The sequence below is a fragment of the Protopterus annectens genome, chromosome 6.part0 (genome assembly GCF_019279795.1).
Source record: "Protopterus annectens isolate FY-2018-M chromosome 6.part0, PAN1.0, whole genome shotgun sequence".
Classification (NCBI taxonomy): domain Eukaryota; kingdom Metazoa; phylum Chordata; order Ceratodontiformes; family Protopteridae; genus Protopterus; species Protopterus annectens.
The window spans coordinates 1,437,076,114-1,437,094,668 of NC_056737.1; the positions used below are offsets into that span (position 1 = coordinate 1,437,076,114).

Genomic DNA, 18,555 nt, shown 5'->3' on the forward strand with positions numbered 1-18,555 from the left:
TTGAATCTTTGTTAATTAATACAGAGGAAGTCCATGAATCCACTGGTTTGGACAAAAGCGCTTCTACTGTTTATTTGTTGGAATAGCTCTTTAGTTTTGGAGAATAAAACTTTTAATAGACAAAGTTCTTCAGTGCTGTGGATTATTCCTTTGCTGTTTCTATTGGTGGTGTTATTACAAGAGCTGTGGACACTTTGTGAGAGATACAAAAAGTTGCCTACCACACATTGAGAAATGACACTTTTTGTGAGTTACGAACAGCTGCCTGCCACACACTGAGCTGTGAACACTTTGTGTGAGGTACAAACAGCTACCTACTCCACACAATCTGCACATTCTTTTGGTCGTTATAAGTAGTGACAATTGGGTCAAGTTACATTACAATGGAGACAAAACATTTGATGAAAAAGTTTAAGTAGAAGAAACCAAAAAGTTTACTATTTAGCATGTATATGTCTGTGTGTATGTATGTGTATATATATATATATATATATATATATATATATATATATATATATATATATGTGTACACGAGCAGAGTCTTCTATCAAAGTGGCTTTTCATTAACTATTGAAGAAGCTGGTACAGTTGATTGAAAATCAGCTATTTGAAAGATACTGACACTTCCACTATGAGATCACAGTACAGTGGAGATTGGGGCATATGCCCTTTCCTCAGTGTAGTACGATCTCAGAGCTGGTGTGTGTGTGTGTATATATATATATATATATATATATATATATATATATGTGTGTGTGTGTGTGTGTGTGTAAAATTAGCAAGGGTGTGGGTGGGTTTTTTTTAGCTGTTTTGCAATTTTTTGTGGTTCAGTGTAGTTTGGTTTTGATGTTTGGGTGCCAATGTCTTTTGGGCTGACTATTTGTGCAGTCGATGCAATGTAATCTTCATATAGACAAAGACACAAACACATGCTCTTTATTGTGTGTTTCATGTGTGTGTGTGTGTGTGTGTGTGTGTGTGTGTGTGTGTGTGTGTGTGTGTGTGTGTGTCTGTGTGTCTGTTTGTTGTTTTACTGTGTTGCAGATGAGCAAGAGGTGCCCTTAAATGGCTGTGGCCTAAATCTGAACAGTCCTAGCATATGTTTATTATTTTATACAAGAAATTATTCTTTATTATTCTTGGAACTCATGTAATTCATATAGTTAGAGTAACAAAGCAGTATCAAGTATTTTTTTTATGTTGCAGATCTTACAAGTGAAGTAAGGACTCTAATCATCAGATAATTTGCGTGATTCAGCAGGTCTCTACAATACAATGCCGTGAGTATTGACGTTTCAGTGTTCCTTATGCCTGTGCTTTATCTGCTTTGTGTATGAATACAGATGCATATATTTTTGATAACCTCAGTGGGTATGAGTGTTGTATCATCGATATGAGTACTGTAAAAGAGCATGCAAGCATATGTAATAGATGCTACCCCAATGTCTGGATTTTAACCTTGTATTTTTAATTAACTATATTGAAGTACATATTTTAGGTTCCTGTCAATAAGCAATGCCAGTTAAAATCCCTATATAGAATGAGGCAAGTATATTTTTATTAAAGCAGCAATATGCTTCTTCATTGGATGACAAAATGTATGCTAATATAACTGGTAAGCCTAGTAGGTAGCACTTCTCTCTCCATTTCTTCTTAACATGCATTCAGAGGTTCATAGATTAGTACTAGGTTAACTGCCCTTGTGAGCCATTTTAAGCCTAGCCAATTACCCTGTCTGGGAATCAAACCTACACCTTTGTGTATGCAAGGTAAACCTTACCCATTTTGCCAACCTCACACAAATGATCTCTCAGAAAGATTTGATTGTTGTAATGAGTGGGTTATTCTACCCTTATCATGACTAATTATGCCTGTGCATACTTTGATGTCTAAAAGCTAAAGAATGAGTATGTTTTTTGTGGATTTTTTCCTTTTGTCTCATAGGATTTGAGTCAATTTGCTGTATCAATTGCTTTAACAAACCCAACAACATTACATCAGCCAGTCTTCTATTTTATTATCTTTGTTTATCAGTTTGCAGACTGCTGCACCTGGTGTTTAGAAAACTTCTAGAACTGTAATTATAAGGGTTTGAGACTTCAAAATCCTTGCAGTTTACTTATTTCAGCTGCATTTGAATTTTTTAGTGTCCCTCATATGTGAAGTTTCTAAAGAGCAAGCCAACAAAAGCTTACTTGGACCCAAAAAGCCAAAAACACAAGAAGACAAGACCTCATATACAAAGCACATTACAAAGATTTTTCATTGACCACAGTAAATCACACATATACAACCTCTCAACCATGGCAGGTAGAGAGTCCATAACAACAAAATACCAGGAAATAAAATTCAACTATGACAGTCTGAAAAAGCCACTTAAGGCAGTCACTGTAACCTGGCATTCCACAATAAGTAACAGATGTTATGTGATCCTATCTCGCCTACATTCTGAATGATGGTTCGGAGCCGATCCCTCGGCTCCGACTCGGCACGCTTATGCCAAAGAGCGAAGTCTCTTATTGGCTGAGCTTACTATATCCCAGGATGCACCACTACCAGTCCCCCAGATCTCGTTTGCCGCTTCCCTGCGAAGACGTGGTCTCGAGCTGGCTGGGCTGAGTAGTTTTTATTAACTAACTTTTCTGTCAGTTTTTGCTGTTTTTTGGTCACAAAAGCTGTTTTAACGGCTATCGCTCTTTTGTGTACGTTTGGATTGTGAAATTTTTTGTGTGTGATTGGGTTGAGTTTGTTTTCGGCCCCCCTCCATCAGGGCCTTCCCGGACTGTCAACCTGTTAAAACTTTACAGGGTCTCAAGTAAATCTTAATTGTTTAGAGTTCCCTGTCATTTTCAGGAAGTGTTTGCGTTAAGCTATAACTGTGAGCTTAAATTTATCATCAGTAAATTGATAGTTGTTTATTTTCCTGTCGAAGTTACTAGAATTGTTTAACATCATGTCTCAAACTCCTAGGCCTTCGGGCTTTAAAAAATGTTCGAAATGTGGTTTCAAAATGTCTATCACAGACGATCATTCGCTCTGTGTATATTGTCTAGGGGCAAAGCACTTGCAGGAGTCATGCAGCGTATGTCACGCTTTTTCCTCAAGGGTCCTCCAGGAGAGGAAAAATAAATTGATTCTTAAGGGGTTAATTAAACCTTCCTTTGAAGAAGCCTTGGCATCCTCTCCTGCTCCGGCCAAAAAGAAAAGGGCTTTGGTTCCGACCAGTCCGTCGGATCCGACTGCCAAGAGACCTAGGCAGGCCTCTCCTTCGGCTCCAAAGACTTGGAGCCGAGGTCGGAACGGTCTGCCTCGATGCCACCAGTATCGACTCCTCTGGCTTCGGAGCCGATGGCTGGGGCATCGAGGCGGGTCACCTTCGCGGCTCCGCTGCTCTCGGAGCCGACAAGGGTCGCCCGCTCAGACACTTCCTCCTCGGCGCAAGTCTACCGGCACCGATGGAATCTGGTGTGAGTATTCCCTCGGCGCCGATACTCATCGAGTCGCCTCGGAGCCGGTCCCCTAGCCCTTTGGGGCCGATGGAGAGGCCTTCTCGAACCCGTTCTGTTTCCTCTCGGTCTTCGAGAATGTCGGATTCTGATATAGACAGGGTGCTCCAAAGACTGTTCCAGTCCCCAGTCTTCCAAAAATTTGTTTCGGTTCCGACCCAGTTGGCTTCGGGGCCGATGACCTTGGCCCACCCCATTGCCATTCCTCCTCCGACTGCTTCGGCTCCGTCGGAGCAGGTGCTGTTGGAGCCGGTGGAGATCTCAGGGTCGGCTCCGACCCTTACTCCAACCCGGGCCTTCGGGTCCGAGTTTGGTACGCGGACTTCTTCGGCTGGACCCGGGGTGATGTTTCGGGACCTATGCTTTCGGTTCCGAGCCTCCCCCTCGGTGCTTCAGCTGCGGGACTTCCGTCGGCTATCACGGCTCCGGAGACCGGACTCTCCCAGGATTCTGGGGGTCCGGCTTTCAGGGCCATGAGGAGTGCCTTGGCCAAGTCCTCTTCGGCCATCTCTCCGGCTTTACCGGCACCTTCCCTGGGCGTGGAGACTGGGTCTTTGGCAGTTCCCCTGTCCGTAGCCAGCGGAGCCCGAGGCCTGAGGTTACCCCAGTGGGGTTCCCCTCCTCCTGAGGGTTCTTGAGTTGTCTTCAGAGGAACCCCCAAGGAAGAGATCGTGCAAGAGGAAGCACGTGGACTCCCGAGTCTATTACATCAGACACTGATATGGATGATGCAGAGGGTCCCAGTCGTCCTCGGATGATGTCTCATTTGCAGACATCTTAGAGATCCTCAAACAACGAGGCGGCTGGATATCCAAACCCCCCTCTGCGGACGAGTCAGTGCTCCTCAAGGCCTTTGGAGCTCAGCCCTCCGCCTCCTGGGTGTCTCCGCCCTTCGACGAGCTTCTGGATTTAGTTTGTCGAAGGGCGTGGGAACATCCAGATACCGTGGAACCAGTCCCTTCTCGTCCAAATAAATTTTTGTCTGCTCCCCCCGAGAAGGAGTTCCTTACTAAAGTGGTGGCATCTGCTACACAACAGGACATGGCAGAGGCTTCAACGTCCGTCCATCCTCCTAATAAGGAGTCTAGGAGTATGGACAGGTACGGGAAGCGCACCCTGACTTCAGCGGCCTTTACCTTAAGGTCTCTGAATTATTTGGCACATTTTACCAGGCTTCAGAGGGATCTGGTCAAGGAGTTGTCAGATTCCCTCTCTGGTAACCTACCTGAGCAGCTAGCCCAGTCGGTTAGCTCTCAGTTGGCTATCCTTACATCAATTTCTAACTCGTCCATGAGGCTCATTTCCTATGCGGCCGAAGGGGCGGGTAGAGCGGCAGGCACAGGCGTGGCTCTACGGTGACAAGCCTGGCTCCGCTTGTGTCAGTTTGCGGAGGCCTTCAAGTCTTCCTTCGCCGACGCTCCCTTTGATGGGTCCTCATTGTTTGGACCCAAGGTGAAAGACACCCTTACCGCTGTGAGCAAGAGGGAAAAACTTTATCTGCCGTGAGGTGCCCGTTATTCCACTCCCTTTCGGCCTTACCCCAAGGCTAAAGGAGGGGAAAATGTGGTTCCAAATCTCGCAAGTTTTTCTCCCAACAGCAGGAAGATTCCCGTCCAGAGGCAGAGGACGGGAAATTTTTCAGGGAGACGCCGTCCCAGAGGCGGCAGAGGGCCCGCAATTCTGGAGACCGCGAGTCCTTTCGTGGCTCTTCAGCCTCCCACACGTCATGAGGGATTGCCCGGCTGTGCTGCTCGAGCCAGTCGGGTGTCGTTGCCAAGCACCTAAAAGCCTGGGAGTCAATCACTCAGGACAGATGGGTGCTTCGGATCATTGCCGGAGGTTACACCATCCCATTCACATACTCACCCCCACCGTCCAAGAGAATCCCGGACCCACCACCCAGTCAAAGGGAAATAGCAGCCGCAGAAGCTTTAAAGCTGCTAGAAAAAGGAGTCATCCAACCGGTCCCCACAGACCAGATCGGATCAGGAAATTACTCCAGGTTCTTTTAGTGCCAAAAAAGACAGGGGACCTGAGGCCAATATTGGATCTCAGCAAACTGAACCAATCCGTCACGAAATCCAAATTCCGAATGGTCACGTTACAATCCATTCTCCCATTATTGGAGAAGGATGTTTGGATGTGCTCCATAGACCTCAAGGACGCCTATTATCACATACCGATACATCAGGCGTCCAGAAGGTATCTGCGCTTCAGCCTGGGAGTCAGTCATTACCAATTTTGCGCTCTGCCCTTTGGTCTCACCACAGCCCCCAGGGTGTTCACCAAGTGTTTGGCAGTAGTGACGGCTCACCTGAGAAGTCTTGGATTCCAAGTGTTTCCCTATCTCGACGACTGGCTCCTGACTGCCACCACCAGACATCTACTAATGGACAACCTCAAAGCCACCATCTCTCTGGGTGTTTCCCTGGGGATTACATTCAATTGGTCAAAGTCTGTCTTGCTGCCCTCTCAATGCATAAAGTTTATAGGAGCAGAGATAGACTCAAGATTGATGTGCGTCTTTCTTCCTGCCGAAAGGATCCGAACTTTACAGGGCCAAGTTCAAGCTCTGATCTCGAGATCCAAAGCCCCAGCCAGGATGGTTCTACAGGTTTTAGGCTCAATGTCTGCCACGGTTCTTTTAGTTCCTCTAGCAAGATTACACATGAGGATTCTTCAGTGGCTCTTGTCAACTCAATGGTCCTTTCAGGATCTTCCCTCAATCATCACATCATGATTACGGAAATATGCAAAGGGACCTTCGCTGGTGGCTTCAGACATCCAACTTGGATCAAGGAAAACCCTTTGTTCTCCCCCCTCCAGTGGTTACCCTGACGACAGATGCCTCCCAGATAGGGTGGGGGCATTGTCTGGGCAGGCTAGTTCAGGGCTCCTGGCTTCCAGACGAAGCTCTTCTCCACATCAACGTGTTGGAGATGAGGGCTGTACTTCTATCCCTACAGGCCTTACACAAGTTTCTTCCTCAGGGCATCATCGCCATCCACACAGACAACATGTCGGTGGTCTGGTATCTGAACAAACAAGGAGGGACCAGATCGTACCCCCTTTGCAGAGAGGCCATGAGAGTTTGGGAATGGGCTGTAGCTACCAACCGCTTCTTGGTAGCGACCCACATCCCGGGAAAGTCAAATGTATTGGCGGACAAATTAAGCAGGACAATTCTCTCTCCTCACGAATGGTCTCTAAACCGCACAGTAGCAGCCCAGGTTTTCAAGAGATGGGGGACGCCGTGCTGCGACCTATTTGCAACTCCACAAAACGCCAAGTGCCAAAGGTTCTTCTCCTTGATCCCACATCAGGAAGTACCAGCCATGGATGCTCTAGCACAACCTTGGCCAACAGGGCTACTTTATGCCTTTCCTCCAATTCCACTTCTTCCCAAAGTTATTCAAAAAGCTTCTCAACTGGGGTCTTTAATGATTCTGATTGCCCCATACTGGCCTCGTCAGATATGGTTTCCTTACCTGAAGAAGCATGCAGTGGACGATCCGTGGACCTTAGACCTGATTCCGGACTTGCTGATCCATCAGTCGGGACATTGGCATCAGTCCCTTCAATCTTTGAAATTGACAGCTTGGCTCCTCCACTTCCGACCTTAGTTAGAAGGCACACACTAGACCCGGAAGTTGTTCACATTTTATCTTGCCCACAAACCCACCACTAACAAATTGTACCTCAGTAAGTGGAAGAGGTTTGCTATCTGGGCTCAACTCAAGGGCTTAGACCCTATCACTGCTCCTGTCCCAGAGGTTTTGAAATTCTTAACATCCCTGTTTAATCAGGGATCTTCTGTCTCAACTATTAAAGTCCAACTAGCGGCTATCTCTAAATTCCACGAATCCACGGATCCTCCTTTGATGAGCAGCAGACTATGCAAAACGTTCATTAAAGGTGCGAGTCTATTAAGACCACCAGTTTTTCATCCTGCGCCTCCGTGGGATCTTGATTTGGTGCTTCGCGCATTAACATCTTCCCCTTTCGAACCGGCTGCTACATGCGAGTTAAAATATCTGTCTTGGAAAACGGCATTCTTAGTGGCTATTACTTCTGCAAGAAGAGTTTCAGAGCTTCAAGCCCTGTCTATTAAACCACCGTACTTGATTTTCCACAAGGATAGAGTATCACTTAGGCCTAATCCATCCTTTGTCCCAAAGGTCTGTTCTAGTTTCTGTCTTCAACAATCTCTAGAGCTACCAGTTTTCTTTCCAAAATTCTCCAATGAAGCAGAATACACTCTCCATAAATTGGATGTTCACAGGCAATTACGCTTCTATTTAGACAGGACTCAGCAACTTCGTAAGTCAGACCAGTTGTTTGTGTCCTTCTCAGATAATAAATTGGGCCAAACCATCACAAAAGCTACTATCTCAAAATGGATCAGAGATTGCATAACTCAGGCCTATTCTTCTTTGAATAAGCAACTTACAACATCTATCAAAGCTCATTCTACCAGAGCTATGGCTACTTCTATAGCCTTTCATTCCAAGCTCGCTATATCGGAAATCTGTGCTGCGGCTACTTGGTCCAACCCGCACACTTTCATTTCCCACTACAAATTGGATGTGGCATCTAAAGGACGAGCATCTTTTGGTTCCACGGTACTCAGGAGTGTTTTCCAGTGAGCCACCCAGGATTCAGGTGCTAGGGACGCTGTCCCATCATTCAGAATGTAGGCGAGATAGGATCACATAACATCTTTTAGTTATGTACTCACCATAACTTCAGATGTTTGGGATCCATCTCGCCTACATTCCTAATACCCACCCTCCTTCCCCCTGCCTTGGAGATCAGAAGAGATTGAACGGTTTTGAGTTCTACTGTTTTATCTTGTTTCATCTGACGATGTTATATAAGCAGGGCGTGCATGTGTGCATGTATGCGGACAAACTAGATCTGGGGGACTGGTAGTGGTGCATCCTGGGATATAGTAAGCTCAGCCAATAAGAGACTTCGCTCTTTGGCATAAGCGTGCCGAGTCGGAGCCGAGGGATCGGCTCCGAACCATCATTCAGAATGTAGGCGAGATGGATCCCAAACATCTGAAGTTATGGTGAGTACATAACTAAAAGTTGATGACAAAAACAAAAAGTTGAGATCCCTCATCAAAACCTCTAAAGCTAGCTATGAGGACAGGATTGCAAAGCCTTCTACAGTTCTATCAAGAATCTCCATGGCAATACCCAGATTTGCTCTGAGTTACTGCACAATGATGCATCCCATATTGAGCCAACAGCTAATGCGAACATACTGGCCAACAGATTCAGTGCCAACTTTACCCCACTTTCACCACCTAAAGAACCAATCACAATACAGGAAGAATGCCAGGCACTCAGCATTACTGCAGCACAGGTTAAAGCTGCATTGCCCAAGGCCAAGAATACAGCTTCCATGGGACCTGACAATATCCCTGGCTGTGTTCTACATGAACTACAAAGTGAACTGGCACCATACCTGTGTGCCCTGTTCAATCACAGCCTCACCTCAGGCTTTAAAACTACAGAATGGCACACTGCTACAGTCATCCCTCTCCATAAAGGGGGAGTGACTACAGACCCTGGGAATTATCGCCCCATTATCCTAATGAGTTTGATATGTAAGGCTATGGAGTGCATCATCATGGACCTAATTAACAAGGATGTAGGGAATCTCCAAATTCTGGAGCCCATGCAATTTAGTTTTGTGAAGAGTAGATCATGCCTGCTCTACCTGGTTGACTTCTTTGATTCAGTTACCAGAGCTGTGGATGAGGGCAAGACAGTTCATACAGCCTACCTCGATCTGGCCAAAGCCTTTGATACCATTCCCCACTAAGGAATTATTGATAGACTCACCAAACTAGGCATCAACCTCAATATCACTAGGTGGGTTGCAAATTGGCTCGCAGGACCCACAGTGTGAGATTAACAGACTCCCAAGTCAGACTGATGACGAGTTACTAGTGGAGTCCCACAGGGATTGGTTCTGGGTCCTCTCCTGTTTGGCATCTACTTCTCAGAAGTCCAGGCCAACACGGAGGGACTCTGACTGACCAAGTGGTGCCAATGATTGCAAGCTGGGAGCCATTATTAACTCAAAGTCACACAAGGAATGCTGAGAACAAATCACTTTATAACGCAAAGCTTTCGGGTATAAACCCTTTCTCAATACTAAATACATACATATACACAAAGCAACTGCTTTTATACAGGCCTAGTAGTCATGTGACTGCAGCCAAAGTCACTTGACCTATTCAAATATACAGTTTAAAAAATTATTTAAAGAAACATACTACAAAAAAGCATTTGTTAAAAAGAAGCTACACATATAAATATATATGATCATATTTCAAAGCAATATAAATCTAAATCTAGCACATATATATGCTTAATTATAAAAATATAAAAATATACATATATACCTATATGTTTAATACAAACTCTAAGAACATTAAAACATAGGTGTACACATACATGTACACAACAAATATACTTATTAACATCAATGTATAAACATGCTCATGTGCACAGGTTAATAAAAATATCATTTCAACCTACGTTGTAATCCAACAAGAATGGGTTTAATGCTTACTGTACTGTTAAGGCCAGGAGGACTATCAGCTCCCAAACGTACTATCCATTGATATTCTTTAGTTTCAAGAAAATTATTAATATCACCACATCTGAGTGAGGGAGTCACCAAATCAATAGCTCTAAATCTAAATGTATGCCTGTCCCCACAAGTCTCAATATGCTTATACAAAGCATTCTGAGTATACTGCCTCCTGATTTCTGACTTGTGTTCAATAATCCTGTCCTTGAGTCTACGTGTAGTCTTACCAATGTAGTATGCAGGACATACAGAACATGACGCCATGTATACCACATTGGTAGTAGTACAAGTAGCTCTTACAGAAAATGTATATGTATGGTGTGTGATCGTATGCACATAACTATTAGATTCCACATATCTAATCAAGTCTGAACAACAGGAGCAGTTAAGACATGCATATGTACCAAAATTAGATGTAGAGTATATGGGTCTATCAATGCATAAATTCAAGGAAGGGCGAAAATCTTTATAGCATAGCATACTTTTGAGGGTTTTCATATTCCTAAAGCTAAAGAATGGCTTATCACCTAACAATTTTGTAAGTTCAGGGGATGCCATTAAAATAGGCCAATATTTATAGATAGTGCACTTAACAAGGGAAACCTTACTTGCAAAACCAGTCACGTATCTAAATCTTTGCACAGTAGAGTTTACAACTTGATTTATCACAGCATCAGAGTTCGTAAGATTATAATTCCTGAAATATGGGGCATATAATGAATGCCTATTGCTAGATACCTGATTCTTCATTTCGTTTAAAATAGACAATGCATAGCCACAATCAACAAAATCCTTAAATGTATCATTTAACTGCTCATTAAAGACAATGTCATCTGTGTTAAGCCTACTCACTCGAATGAATTGAGACTTAATCACACCTCGAAAAACATGTGGGGCATGCATGCTGTCCGCATGCACATATCTACCCACACATGTCTCCTTCTTAAAAACAGAAGTGCCCAATGATCCATCCTTGTAAAAAATGTTATCAAGGAAGGAAGCCTCTTTACTAGTAATGGTCGACTTAAACTTCAAAAAGGATGTCGTGTTGTTCAAGTGTACAAGATATTCTTCTAAGCTGTCCCTAGATCCATTCCAAATTAAAAAACAATCATCAACAAACCATTGATAGAACACAACACGTGTGTCAAGAAAATTTTTTCCATCATGCAAGTTGTCTAATTCCCACTGATGCAGTACAAGGTTTGCATATGTATTGGCCACGGGGGTGCCCATGGCAACCCCGTTGACCTGCAAATACGGTTGTTGATTGAAAATGAAAACATTATGGCTGAGTACTAGGTCCAACAATTGACATATTTTGAATGGAATCACTTACTAAGGATTTTTCAGTAGTCAAAAACTTCCTGATGGACTCTATGCCATACAAATTAGGGATAACAGTGAACAACGATACAATGTCTAAGGTAACAAATAGATAATCATTCAGATTACATGGTTCACTGTAATACCATTTTGAAAGTTTGAAGAGAAAATCACCAGTATCTTTCAAAACATAATTACATTTATCTAAAAAAGGAAACAATTGTTTCTGAAGGTAAACCGAGATAGGTTCGGTTACCCACCCATTGCCAGAAACAATGGGTCTCATGGGAGGGTCTAACAGACATTTATGTATTTTGGGAAGTCCATATAACTGAGGTATAGATGGACAAGGTACAGAAAAAAAGTTAAATAATTCCAAACTAATATTATTATTAAATTGCATGCATACCTATGACTAACTTAAATTTAGTTGATATTATTACCGACTTGAGAATGTTTGTGAGAAATTTAAATTTAAAAATTTTGTTTAATGTTAGTACTGCTCCTAATAACATTCCTAGAAAACGTAGTGTTTTTATACCTGTGAATACACCTCTTACTACTGCCTTTTGCAATGTCTGTGAAGCTGATTTTAGGCAACAGTTTAATGTCTGTGATAGAAAATTTACTTATAATTTAACCTATGAGCAACATCTTGCCTTGCAGAATCTCAAAAGGAATAGTGAAATCATCATTAAGCAGGCAGATAAGGGTGGAAGTATTGTGATTATGGATAGAGCTTGCTATAATTCCTCAATGGATAAGCTACTAATGGATACTTTGTCCTTTAAAAAAATTAGTTTTCTGGATGTAAAGAAACATATTACTGACGTTAATTTACATGTTTATGACATGCAATTTAATAATAATATTAGTTTGGAATTATTTAACTTTTTTTCTGTACCTTGTCCATCTATACCTCAGTTATATGGACTTCCAAAATACATAAATGTCTGTTAGACCCTCCCATGAGACCCATTGTTTCTGGCAATGGGTGGGTAACCGAACCTATCTCGGTTTACCTTCAGAAACAATTGTTTCCTTTTTTAGATAAATGTAATTATGTTTTGAAAGATACTGGTGATTTTCTCTTCAAACTTTCAAAATGGTATTACAGTGAACCATGTAATCTGAATGATTATCTATTTGTTACCTTAGACATTGTATCGTTGTTCACTGTTATCCCTAATTTGTATGGCATAGAGTCCATCAGGAAGTTTTTGACTACTGAAAAATCCTTAGTAAGTGATTCCATTCAAAATATATGTCAATTGTTGGACCTAGTACTCAGCCATAATGTTTTCATTTTCAATCATCAACCGTATTTGCAGGTCAACGGGGTTGCCATGGGCACCCCCGTGGCCAATACATATGCAAACCTTGTACTGCATCAGTGGGAATTAGACAACTTGCATGATGGAAAAAATTTTCTTGACACACGTGTTGTGTTCTATCAACGGTTTGTTGATGATTGTTTTTTAATTTGGAATGGATCTAGGGACAGCTTAGAAGAGTATCTTGTACACTTGAACAACATGACATCCTTTTTGAAGTTTAAGTCGACCATTACTAGTAAAGAGGCTTCCTTCCTTGATAACATTTTTTACAAGGATGGATCATTGGGCACTTCTGTTTTTAAGAAGGAGACATGTGTGGGTAGATATGTGCATGCGGACAGCATGCATGCCCCACATGTTTTTCGAGGTGTGATTAAGTCTCTCAATTCATTCGAGTGAGTAGGCTTAACACAGATGACATTGTCTTTAATGAGCAGTTAAATGATACATTTAAGGATTTTGTTGATTGTGGCTATGCATTGTCTATTTTAAACGAAATGAAGAATCAGGTATCTAGCAATAGGCATTCATTATATGCCCCATATTTCAGGAATTATAATCTTACGAACTCTGATGCTGTGATAAATCAAGTTGTAAACTCTACTGTGCAAAGATTTAGATACGTGACTGGTTTTGCAAGTAAGGTTTCCCTTGTTAAGCGCACTATCTATAAATATTGGCCTATTTTAATGGCATCCCCTGAACTTACAAAATTGTTAGGTGATAAGCCATTCTTTAGCTTTAGGAATATGAAAACCCTCGAAAGTATGCTATGCTATAAAGATTTTCGCCCTTCCTTGAATTTATGCATTGATAGACCCATATACTCTACATCTAATTTTGGTACATATGCATGTCTAAACTGCTCCTGTTGTTCAGACTTGATTAGATATGTGGAATCTAATAGTTATGTGCATACGATCACACACCATACATATACATTTTCTGTAAGAGCTACTTGTACTACTACCAATGTGGTATACATGGCGTCATGTTCTGTATGTCCTGCATACTACATTGGTAAGACTACACGTAGACTCAAGGACAGGATTATTGAACACAAGTCAGAAATCAGGAGGCAGTATACTCAGAATGCTTTGTATAAGCATATTGAGACTTGTGGGGACAGGCATACATTTAGATTTAGAGCTATTGATTTGGTGACTCCCTCACTCAGATGTGGTGATATTAATAATTTTCTTGAAACTAAAGAATATCAATGGATAGTACGTTTGGGAGCTGATAGTCCTCCTGGCCTTAACAGTACAGTAAGCATTAAACCCATTCTTGTTGGATTACAACGTAGGTTGAAATGATATTTTTATTAACCTGTGCACATGAGCATGTTTATACATTGATGTTAATAAGTATATTTGTTGTGTACATGTATGTGTATACCTATGTTTTAATGTTCTTAGAGTTTGTATTAAACATATAGGTATATATGTATATTTTTATATTTTTATAATTAAGCATATATATGTGCTAGATTTAGTTTATATTGCTTTGAAATATGATCATATATATGTATATGTGTAGCTTCTTTTTAACAAATGCTTTTTTGTAGTATGTTTCTTTAAATAATTTTTTAAACTGTATATTTGAATAGGTCATGTGACTTTGGCTGCAGTCACATGACTACTAGGCCTGTATAAAAGCAGTTGCTTTGTGTATATGTATGTATTTAGTATTGAGAAAGGGTTTATACCCGAAAGCTTTGCGTTATAAAGTGATTTGTTCTCAGCATTCCTTGTGTGACTTTGGATCTTTTTGCAGTCTGTTTTTCAGCCATTATTAACTCCACAAGTGATGTAGACATCCTACAGAAAGGCCTAACTGAAACCAATTACTGGTGTCGAAACCATGGTCAAGCTTAATGCCCAAAAATGTGTCACCATTCCCTTTGGGAAAAACTCAGTTCTCATTAATTACCACATTGATGGAAGTCCACTGAACGCTGAAGGCATTATAAGAGATCTGGGGACACAGGTTGACAGCAATCTCTCCTTCAACCACCACATTGCCACTGTGGTCAGAAAGTCCTTCTATGTAGCAAATCTCAGTACCACGGGTTTTGCATCTAGGAAAAATTAGATCATCATCTCTCTCTTCTCTTCCCTCTTTAGACCAATCATCAAGTATAATGACCCATTTGGCATGTACCTCACTAAATGCCTGCAACAGCTGGAAAGGCCACAAATGTACCTCACAAATAGGATCATAGGCCTTAAACACATTCCCTACATGGACAGACTCAAAAAACTCCATTTTTTTTTTCTGTCTCATATCATCTATTAAGAGGTGAGCTCTGCTTGACTTACAAAGCCATGTTTGACCCAACCCTGTTAGAAATGTTACACCTAAAGTAATCCCAATCTCTCTGCACCACGTGCTTCAGGGACCTCAACCTCATTACCACAATCAACAGAGCATGCTGGAGGGACAGGTTCTTAACCCAGAGACTGCCCATGCTATGGAATAGACTTCCCATACATGTCAAACAGAACACCTCACTGGCCCTCTTCAAGAGAGATATTGATGAGTGGGTGGGAAATAGAAAATTCACCCTGGGAATCACTCCAGTGGGCTCTACTCAACAGAGGCACTGGTAACTACGATTAGGTGGCACGATGCCAGGTTAATCCTATTGGCTAGGCTTGTAAAGGCTCCAGGGCCATTAGCCTAGTACACACTTATAAACCTATGGAACTCTCCAGCTTTTGTAAACAAGCATTATTAGAGTGTGATAACAGAAGTCAAGGACGAATCTGCATTCTAACATTTTAGGTGACTAATATGGGTTCAGATAGTTATTTTCCTCTTTAAAGATTGAACAGGTATTTTGTTTAGGCACACGTTTGTGATTTTTTTTTTTATTAGTTGTTGAAGCAGTCACAATTTTCCCTTTCACTTTTCTACTACCTATTTATTTGAATATCATATTAGTTTTGCATTTGTTTTTACTGACGTGTTCATTCATGTTAAGGTTAATGATAATCTAGATTACACTGATAGTGCTCCAAGCAAATTAAGTTTTCATCATTGATAACATTATCCCAGTTTGTTCTGATAAACAATTTCCACTGGTAATGTTTGGGAAGGACACGTTATTACTGACTGGTGTTGATTTTTATGTTAGTTTAAAAGTGATGACATGTGCTAACTACAAGGAGTAGAATCATGAGCAGGATGCATGAGTATCCTATGTTTGCTAATATGATATGGAGCTGTCATCCTTAGATGGGTTGAATACTATTTTAACAAGTTTTCTTTTTTCTCATTAATGTACATATATTTACTTGTTATTTATTAGGTTTACCTTGTCAATGTCTGGGTACATAACATTCCCCCTACAGATTCTGTTTTAATTGATTGTGACATCACAGAATTAAAGAGGAAATCATCAGCTCTTTAATGGATAAAACTGTCTAAAGCAAATTCTTATGATAAAATATCGAAAGTCACTGGCATTGTAGAACAATTTCTTGTCATGAGTTGTTGATACTACCATCTATCTCACATGATATGCACAGTGAAACCGGACACCATGTTCTAACTAATGAATGAAATCCATTTATTTCATATTTACTTGTGATACAAGCTTTTGGATTATTCTGCTAATTAGATGATTTTAGCCATGTTTGCTAGGATGTCCAGTAATCCCACGTTATACTATTTCATATCCAAAACTGAAGATATTCTCAGGATGTTCAATCTAACGTGAGAAATGGCCATGTCATAGTTACCCATAATCCTTATTTAACCTAACTGAGATGTTCCTAATGTTGGCCTTTGGCAGGAATAGCATTGTTGCATACTCCTTGCAAAGTCCATTGTGCCTGTTTTGCATTTAAATGAGTCATAGGCTCATAGGTGTGTACTAGGCCAGTGGCCCTGGAGCCTTTACAAGCCTAGCCCATAGAAGTGCCATGGCATCATGCTGCCATTAGTTCCTGGTGCCCCAAGATGAATTTTCTATTTCCCATCCACTCATCAAGATTTCTCTTGAACAGGGCCAGTGAGGTGCTCTGCTTGACATGGATGGGAAGTCTATTCCATAGCATGGGCAGTCTCTGGGTTATGAACCTGTCCCTCCAGCTTGGCTTGTTTTGTTGATTGTGGTAATGAGGTTGAGGTCTCTGGAACATGTGGTGTGGAGGGATTTCTTTAGCTGTAGCATTTCTAACAGAGCTGGGTCAGACATGGCTTTGTAAGTCAAGCAGAGATTACCTCTAAGTAGGCGATATGAGACAGAGAATAGTTGGAGTTTTTTTAGTATGTCCATATAGGACAAGTGTTTAAGACCTAGGATCCTCTTTATGGGGTACTTTTGTGGCCTCTCCAGTTGTTGCAGTTGTCTAATGAGGTACTTGCCCAAATGGGGCATTGTACTCGATGACTGGCCTAATGAGAGAAGAGTAGAGGGAGACAATGACCTCTTTCTTCCAGGATGCAAAACCCTTAGTAATGAGATATGCCACATAGAAAGACTTTCTGACCACAGTGGCAATATGGTGGTCAAAAAAGAGGTTGCCATTAATCTGCCTTCTGTGTTCAGTGGACTACCATTGATGTGGTAATTTATGAGAATTGGGTTTTTCCCAAAGGGGATGACGACACATTTTTTTGGCATTGAGCTTAAGGCTATGATTCTGACACCAGTCGTTGGTCTCAGTGAGGCCTTTCTGTAAGATGTCAACATCACTTGGGGAGTTAGTAATACCTCCCAACTTGCAATCATCTGTGAACTTTGTCAGCCAGAGTCCCTTCATGTTGGCCTGGACTTCAGAGAACTAGATACCAAACAGGAGTGGAGCCAGGACTGAACCCTGTGGGACTACATTTGTGACTGATTGGCAGTCTGACTTGGAGTCAGCTACTTTCACACTGCGGATTCTATCTGTGAACCAGTTTGCAACCTACCTAGTGATATAGGGGTTGATTCCTAGCTTAGTGAGTTTTCTATGATTTGTGAGTGGGGAATGGTGTTAAAGGCCTTGGCCAGATCAATGTAAATTGTATGAACCACCTTGCCTTCATTCACAGCTCTGCTAACCGACTCAAAGAAGTCAACCAGGTTGAGCAGGCATGATCTACCCTTCACAAAACCAAACGGTGTGGGATCCACAATTTGCAGATTCCCTCTATCCTTGTTTATTAGGTCCATGATGATGCATTCCATAGCTTTGCATATCAGACTCATCAAGCTAATGGGGCGATAGTTCCCAGGGTCTGTAGTCACTCCTCTTTGTGGAGAGGGATGACTGTAGCAGTGCACCAGTCGGTAGAGACAAAGGCTGAGGAGAGGCTGTGATTGAACAGGGCACAGAGGTAAGGTGCCAGTTCACTCTGTAGTTCATGCATAACACAGCCAGAAATATGCCAGGTCCCATAGAAGCTGTATTCTTGGCCTTGGACAGTGCTGTTTTAACCTGTGTTGCAGTAATACTGGGTGCCTGGCAATCTACTGGTATTGTGATTGGCCCTTTGGTGGGGGAGAGAGGGGTAAAGTTGGCACTGAATCTGTTGGTTACTATATTGGCAAGATATGTTGGCTCAGTATAGAAGGTACCTTTGTGCAGTAGCTCAGAGCAAATCTGGGTATTGCTGTGGAGATTCATTACACAACTATAGAAGGCCTTATGGTTGCCTTTACTATATGCTGCACTTCTGTCTCCATAGCTAGCTTTAGAGGATTTGATGAGGGTTCTCAATTTTTTGTTGAGGCTGATAAGGGAGTTTTTCCATTCTTGGGGTTTCACCTTATTCCGCAT

At 41.9% G+C, this 18,555-nt stretch overlaps 1 protein-coding gene across 1 annotated transcript in view; it reads left to right on the forward strand.

The window, feature by feature from the left end:
* The window catches only part of THSD7B (thrombospondin type 1 domain containing 7B), a 6,482,604-nt gene that overhangs the window by 806,319 nt on the left and 5,657,730 nt on the right, over positions 1–18,555 (forward strand). Inside the window, exon 2 of the mRNA XM_044074964.1 lies at positions 1,207–1,280. The gene's annotated coding sequence lies outside the window, so the exon portion shown is untranslated. The remainder of the gene's footprint in view (positions 1–1,206; positions 1,281–18,555) is intronic.